The following is a 5,390-nucleotide window of genomic DNA, read 5'->3' as shown; positions in this document are numbered from 1 at the left end:
GCCCCGGGGGCCGGCCTCGGTAGCGGGCGGCCCGCTCGGCCCGGCCGCCCCCAGCGGCGCCAGGCGGCCCTTGCGAGGAACTGCGCCACCAGCTGTTCAGTGAGTCCGTGAAGGGCGACAGGCCGTCAGAGGAGAGGAGAGGAGAGGAGCGGGCGGGGGCAGTTAACGCGCCAGGTTTCGTCTCTGGTCACCCTTCAAACCCTCTGTAAATCCACTTAGGGTGACTCCTGCTGTTGTGTTATTTATTTATCACTTAGAGCAAAGGTTGCTGTCCATCTAACGTGGAAAAGACCCGCCCTTACTCACATCAAACAAACGCCACCGAGATCCCAGCACGGCTGCGTGCTCTCTGGTACACATCCCTGTGATTCAGGAAATCTGTGGAGGAGAGGAAAGGCAACGGTAGGAGGGGAAAACTACCTGCTCACAGAAGTCAGCAGTTTGGTAATGATTTAGAGTGGTTTGCAATTAACTTACTCTGTTTGGTAAACAGATTAACTGAGGAGGAAATTAACAGGCTCCCTAGAGAAGTTGCGGTGCTTTGTTTCTGCGCTCATTATCCAGCACCTGCCGCTGGAGGAGTACTTTAAACTTCCAGGAGGATGCCATTGAAGTCTGTTTGAATACGACCTCCTTTGTTTTGATATTAAGGTGATCTCCATTCCATTTCTTCAAGCAGAGGTTAAACTAAATATTCTTTCTGAAGTTGAATTAGAATGTACAATGGGAATGGAAAAAGTAATGACAGTACCTTGAATAGCACCAGACAATGGTTGCATTCAAATAAATATGCCTGCTGCGTGCCTTTGCTTTAAAAGATCCAGAAGATGTAAGTTTTCTCTATGAGAACTAATAAAATCAAAGGTACTAAAGTACCAGTAACAAATTCTGTAAATAACAAGGATTGAGCATTGCCTTGTCTAATGATTGAAACTTTCAGAGATCTGTAATTTGATGAAAAATATGCAAATGCAAAGCACTTAAAATACACTTAAACCAATGTACCCCCCTCTGACACTTAAATTTTGATAAAAATCAGCGTATTAAGATGCTTCAATTTAAATTCGTCAACTTAGAGGTTGCAGCTTCGTGACTGACTTAGGCTTATTGAAATCTATGCAAATGTAACTACCCCGTTTGGTTCTGCCCTTGCTCCATCACTTGGTACAACAGCTAGCACTTGCATCCATGGACAAGTGTAGAAAATACAAGTAAAATTTACCTAATCTCTGAGGTGGCTGGCTGAGCCATATTAGTATGTTGCTGCATCTTAGCTGATAATACTGCCTACAGTGTCCTCTCCCAACTTACCTTCCACAGTTAGGTTGTTCTGTGTTTGGCTACCTCAGGAATCAACTTACATAGCTTACGTTTGCATGTATCAGAACAAGTAGAAATGGAACAGCTTGTCAGTTTGGCAAACAAAAGAGAGTACTTTTACTATCCATAAGTAGACTAGAGGGATAAACGGCAGGAAGGGAAGGAACTATTGAACACAAATCAGTGATAAAAAAGGACAAAGGAATGTAAGTTCATTACTTATAAACATAGGCTGAAAATAGAAAAGCTTCTAAAATTGGCTTTCAGATGAGAGCCAAAAGTTTGACTTGTGTTTAAGATGGACCATGGGACAATTAGGAGAGGCAGTGGTGACTTCTTGGGATCAGAGGTGACAGTAACTGGTGACCTTAAATTTCTTTTCTAATCACATGCTCAAGTGCTACCCACAAGGTGACTTTTTTTGGAATTATTACCATGCCAAAGAGTAGGCAGGCAAAAAGATTTTGGACTCGGTAAATTTTCTAGAGCAGCCTTGCAAGGCTATGTTAAACCTTCTGACCTCTGCTTATGAGAGATCATCAGGCATGTGTCAAAACCCACAACTTTCCATATGGTATCAAAGCTGTGAAAGCTCAAGGAGGAATCCGTGTTTACCTAACCTTTGGCATTTGGGTGTCCCAGTGAGGAGGTTAGTTGTCTTAAACCTCACTACAGTCCATGTGGCAACAGAGGTCCTTCCAGAGGCCAAATCAGAACCAATTTAAGTGCTCTGACTCATTTTCTGAAGGAGCTTCTGATATCAGAGACTAATATTAGATGACTAATATTAGGCAATGTGATTACATCCCTCAGTGGCAATGTCAAATAAAGTGATAAAGATCTCCTCCCTATAAATAATGCATTAAGTATTTCTCTATAAGGGGTATTGTTTAGTTACAGAGTGCTGGGACAGTAAGACTACAAATGAATAGCACAAGTATAAATTAGTATTTTGGCAAAATACTTCGTTTTCAAGCCTCAAGAGTAGCTGAACCTTTAAAGAGGAGTTGTGGTGAGACCAGCCATAGTGACGCCCGGTGTTGTACCTATGTCCCCCTCTGCAAATCTCACCCCAGCTCACAACTGTCTATCAAGACTGGTCTTTTGAACACTCTGCTTAGTTTCCCCCAGAGTGCAGGCACATCTGTCTCTTTCCACCCCAAACTGCTTTGTAGTCAGGGGAGAAATAAAACCCTGCACCCTGTCGTCCCCACAGCCGTCTGTGAAGTTCTCCATCTTTCTGTACTCATTGACTTAACACGTCAAGAAAATCAAGTGTTCTTCCTCTTCAAAAATCTGTTAATTCATTCATGAAGACATGCATTATTTAAAAAGTCACACATTTGAGTAGATGCAGTTTTCAAGACTATTATTCATTTCTAGGCTGCATACAGTCCTGGTCAATTTATATTCAATGCTGTGCTGTTTTCTTGCTTAATTAGCTCTTCTTGTTTTGGATGCTTGCCCTCCTATATTATTGTAGCCAGGAAAAATAGGCTTTTCTCCTCTTCTTTGTAACCTATACAAGCCAAGGTCATCAATAACCTGGCCATTGCTTTTATCTCAATGATACTCTTCCGAATACAGTATCAGTGGGTCACAAAGTATCTTGTAATAATCAGCAGGGATTGATTCTATGTTCCATCCCATCTACCTTTTAGATTATTTTACGTTCTACCTAGAGTCACAGAAATGATTAATTTCTAGCAATGAAAACTCCAAACAATTAATCTATAAGGATTTCTAATATTAGTTGATCTTAAGGTTTGTTGTTGTTTTAGGGTCTTCAGTAAAGGGTCTTCAGTAAGACATGACCAGTGAAACCAGATTCAGCAGCTACATACTTCTAATATAAAAGTTGTTTCACTTTGTCCTGTTTCACACAAATTAGATTTACCCTTTGAATATTTTATCTTTCAGCTTCTTAGACCTAAGTAAACACTGCCCTGAGAGGTGCAGACTCAGTATGGATACCATCTTGCACCTACGTAAACTGGTGGGAAAGCTTTGTTCCAAAGCAGGTAACAAATACCAGCACTGCGCTCAGGGTGCAAAGTGACATTTCCTTACCCACTCTAGTCATCAGGTTCCCTCAAAATTATGAGCAGGCATTGGCTGACTCCTCCTTCTCCTCCAAGCAAGCATTGTGCTAGGGACAGATGGTTCCCCATGTGCCTCAGCCTGGTCACTGCAGTACAACAGCAGCAATTACTCCTGGCTCTTTGATCTGGAGTGATGGGGCAGCTACCATCACAACTCTACTATTGTCTGAACTCCCAGTCGCCAGGGGAGCAGCAGCAGGTGAGGTTCCCCTAACATAAGACAGAATTGAAGATATCGAAACCTTCTTGCCAGGGTGAGGGCTCTGTTCCCTCATAGCTGAGCACGTGCTAACACTGCTCTGATGAAACAGAAAAGCCGCTCACTGGCAGCACTGTCATACTGCTCCATGATCTCCCACCCAGGGGTTGTTTTCCTGCTGGTCCACCAGTACAATTTCAAGCTAGGCCTAAAGCTCCAGCGCATGATAAAGGCTGTTGAGTCTTTGGCCTGCATTACTTCTTGCTGGAGATGCAGGGGCGTCTTCTTCCTTCCAAAACCATTGAATATGGCTGTACTTCTGCTTACAACAGTAGTTTTTACCCTTTTCTATGTATGTTGAATACCCATAGAGTTTCTTGGACCTTGTGGTACATAACTCGGAGGCCAAGAGAAGTCTACATTACTTTTTTTCAAAACTGAACTGCGATTGTTCTGACAGCAATGTTCTGTATGCAGAAAGTCAAAACCACGTAAGTCCTAGAGGGAGATGGCTGAACTGTGCCTTCCCTGTGCACAACTTAAAAATATTGAGGTGGTCCAGGTAATTTTTAGTAGAACTATGCTTCTCGGGATGGAGGTCTAGATATCTGGGGTGCGTCTAACTGCCGTAGAGGAGTTTGTTACCTGGCCTAATACAATTGCATTATACTAAATGCATAAGCTTATCTTTGGGGAAGTACCTAATTGCACACTGGATACCTTAACTTAGGGCAGATGAATCCCAGCCCCAGTGACATTAGCGGTATGTTGGGTAGGCTTTCTGTGAAGCAAGGCCATAAAGCTTAGGAGACTGCATCTCTTTAAAATCAGCTTTTACCTCTGGCTTGTTGACTTTTACATGTAAACACACGTTTTTTTTGAGGGGCATCCCTCTGAAACAGAAAGCTCCAAACATGAGAATTTGAAGTCTCATCATGTATATGTACAAACTTGCACATACAGCTTTTTCTTCTAACCAAAGAAGTGACTATGAATATGCAGCATTTTGAAATATTACTTGCAAAGTTATATAAGTTTTTGAAATGGATGGGGGGTGAATGGCATAGAAATGGAACAATATGCACATTATTCAGCGATGACCAGAAACCTCCTCTGTCTCTTACCTGTTGATATGATAGGAGAAGCATATTGATTTAACCTGCTTTCAGGTAAATAAAATTTGTAAAAGCTCAAAAAAGATCAGCAGACTCTTTCAACATATAAAAAGCTTAGGCAAAATGATAGGGGTTATTCCTTTGGTTATAGCTTATCCTTCACAGCAGGTAATATTCACATAAACTAAATGTTCAGCCTGTTCTTTACAGTTTTAATTCAATCGCATCACATTGCTTTTACTTTTTATTTATGTGCATTCTTCTAGTCCAAGAGTTTGTCACTGTGTTCATCTCATTAAATATGTGTACTTCCACTCAGTAAATATGTGTACTTCCACTCAGTAAATATGGGTACTTTCAGAAATGATGCCTCAGTTTAGTAACAGATGCTTCTTAAAATATTTAGAATTTTAAAAGTGTAAAGAAGCCGTCAGTAGCATTCTGATTTGTGTATAAATATTTATTTAGCACACGTTCTGGCCAATGTACTGCCCTTGATTTTTGTGCAAAACTTACAGTAACTTCAATGGAAATTCTGAGCTCACAACTAGAGAAAAATATGGTTAATTCAGCAACCCAGCTGCTTTTATATCCCAGAATAGCAAGCAGTGCCTCTAGTGAAGGAGGTGGGGAAATACGAGAGTTTATGTCATT

The sequence above is a fragment of the Haliaeetus leucocephalus genome, unplaced genomic scaffold (assembly GCF_000737465.1).
Source record: "Haliaeetus leucocephalus isolate CR32 unplaced genomic scaffold, Haliaeetus_leucocephalus-4.0 Scaffold417, whole genome shotgun sequence".
Lineage (NCBI taxonomy): Eukaryota > Metazoa > Chordata > Aves > Accipitriformes > Accipitridae > Haliaeetus > Haliaeetus leucocephalus.
Note: the sequence above shows the minus strand (reverse complement) of the source record.